Source organism: Bidens hawaiensis, unplaced genomic scaffold, assembly GCF_021521415.1.
Source record: "Bidens hawaiensis isolate Kalapana, Puna unplaced genomic scaffold, B.hawaiensis_p1.1 tig00012229_1, whole genome shotgun sequence".
NCBI classification, from domain to species: Eukaryota; Viridiplantae; Streptophyta; class Magnoliopsida; order Asterales; family Asteraceae; genus Bidens; species Bidens hawaiensis.
This window is the reverse complement of record NW_027491988.1, coordinates 474868-477700: the sequence shown is the minus strand read 5'-3', so window position 1 is coordinate 477700 and position 2833 is coordinate 474868. Positions and strand designations below refer to the sequence as shown.

General features: G+C 38.5%; 1 pseudogene; it reads right to left on the bottom strand.

Annotated features, from left to right (window-relative positions):
• Positions 1-648: 648 nt before the first annotated feature.
• Positions 649-749, bottom strand: LOC143540409 (small nucleolar RNA R71; annotated as a pseudogene).
• Between the last annotated feature and the right edge of the window lie 2084 nt (positions 750-2833).

The following is a 2833-nucleotide window of genomic DNA, read 5'->3' as shown; positions in this document are numbered from 1 at the left end:
GATGGGAATCAATTGAGGGTTCAAGGGCAATTTGGGTATGTACCCGAACAACAACCGCAATAGACTTTGCAACAATGGGGTGGACCACATGTCAATCAAGAACAAATGCAACAACCACAACCATTGCAACAAGTTCCTCAACAACCTCATTATCAACAACCTCAACAACCAATGCCACCGCCACAATTGCAACAATATCCACCGCCAAGGCCCGTGTATAGGCAAATTGGCCAACCAAGAGTGCCATTGGGGGTACCAAGAAGGTATGCAAGAGAGATGGTTAGGGAATTGAAGCTCATTTTTGATCAATAATTACTAATAACCCATCTCCGGTGGTTATTCCTCGAAATCAAAATGGAAGAACATTTGAAGTTAGAACCAATGCGCTCCAAAGTTTACCAAAATATAATGGTCTAGCAACGGAAGAACCTTATTTTCATTTGGAGGCATATGACTCTATTTGCAACACAATTGGGGGTCAAGGGCTTTCACCGAATGAGGTTTAAATTGGTCTTATTCCAATTTTCGTTAGATGATAAGGCAAAGAGATGGTTTTACACATTGCCTTCCGCATCAATTTATACTTGGGCCGAGATACAACAAAGATTTTTGGAAGAATTTTACACGGATCAAAAAACCAATGGTGCAAGACCAAGTTTGAGAAGTTTCCAACAACAATCGAGTGAGATGTTTCATGAAGCATTTGAGCGGTTTAATATGATGATAAATAATTGTCCTCACCATGGTATTTCTCTTTGGTAATTGTTGAATGCTTTTCATGAGGGGTTGAATATGGAAGATGAGCGGGATTTGATGTCGATTACAAATGGTACATTTGGCACTAACTATGAACAAGATGATTAGGCGTTTTTGGAGCGAATGTCGGTCACATAAAAAAGAAAGGCTGAAACCGCAAGAAGAGCAAGACCGACGATTGGAAGACCACAAGTACATGCCGTGGAAGATGGAAGAGTACAAACCACGAATAAATAATTGATATTTGTACTAATTGTAACGAATTGGGTCATGCAGCGGATGTGTGTATAGTGGGACAAGAACAAGTGGATGAAGTGAATGCGATTCAAGGTCAAGGAGGAGGTGGTAGAAACTAAAACATGAACTCAAACACTTACCACCCCGGGTTGAAAAATCATCCCAGTTTTCGTTATTGGAATCCGGTTACTCAATCCAACCCGAATTTCCAAGGGAATCAAGAAAATTATGTTCCACTCCAACAAAACAACAATCAAGGCTTTAAAAGTCAATTTCACCAAACGGGAAGTGGTCAAAGTGAGTCTTCGGGTCAAAATTCTTTAAGTGGGAATGAAGTCATGGATATGCTTAGGATGATGCAACAAGACATGCAAAGGAGAAATCAACTTGATGAAGTGCGCATGCAAAAGGATGAAGTTCGTGACAAAGCCGTTCAATCATTGACCACTCAAATGGGTCAACTTGCAACCGATGTTGAGAATTTGAAGAAAAGCAGCTCAAGCTTAAAGAAGGGAAACAATGTGCATATCAATGCGTAAGTCTTTTACCTAATTTTGGAATTTTTAGTGTTCTAGTTGATCCAACACCACAGTTTGTTGAGGGGGTGGTGGAAGATATTAGTGATGAGATTGAAAATGTGGGTAATTATGAAACTGTTTTTCAAAATAACTCAGAATTACAACGAATAAAATATCTTTTTGTGAAAATTGTTCTTGTGATGAAGGTTTAAATGACAAATTAACCAAAATAAGGGATAAGAGGGTTGATAATAATATTATCCCGAGTAAACTTCAAGACCCAGGAGTGCCCCTTTTATCAATCCAAATTGGTGAATTTAAAACTGATCGGGCACTGTTAGATCTTGGAGCTTGTGTAAGTATCATGCCCGGTAGTTTATATGATCAGTATGAGTTTGGTGCGCTACAAAAAGTAAACACCGCCGTGGTTTTAGCGAATCAAACCCATACACTTCCCCGAGGCATGATATATAATGTGATGGTACATGTGGAGGATTCTTTCACCCAGTTAACTTTTTAGTACTTGATTATGCTAAAAATGTAACTAATACGCAACCTACAGTCATATTGGGTAGACCCTTCCTCGCCACTTCACTTGCAGTAATTGATTGTGCTAAAGGGACACTGGGAATTAAATGTGGGAATCGTAATAAACAGTTATTATTATTTAAAAATATTACTGACCCTCTTATTGACAAGGAAAGCCTGACGGCGGATTTTGTTAACAAGTGTGTATCCTTAAGCAAGGATCACACGAAAATAGAGTGTTTTGTGATTGACAGGTCAGCTGAGAAGAAAGAAATTGAGCATCAACAGAGTGAGAAGGTGGCAGAAAAAGGTGGCCGACCAAGGAAGACGAAAGTGAGAAATCCACCTAACCTAAATGATCCAGGGTGGAGGATGAGGATGTTTGGGCCCGACCCTGGTTTGCCGAAAGACTGGCAACAATTGTTTGAAAAAGAGTGTGCTTATAACGAGAAGGCTGCACGGGAGTGGGCCAGTCACCTACTTTGAATGTCATAAAAGTTTCAAAAAGGTGGTAATTTTACATTTTGTATATTTTTATTTTTATTTTGCTTTATAATTTTTAGTTTGTTTGTTATTAATAGTATTTTAAGTTACCATCTTAGCAAAAACCAAGTGCGGGGAAATTCTTATGGATTTTTCTTCGACACTATGTTGAGGACAACACGGGTTTTTTTTTTATGAAAAGAGGTGGTGTTTTTAATTAGTAGAGTCTTTATTTTTAATTTCTCAAAACCATACATTGGGGACAATGTATTCCAAGTGTGGGAATGGGGGAATTTTTAGTTCTTAAAAAT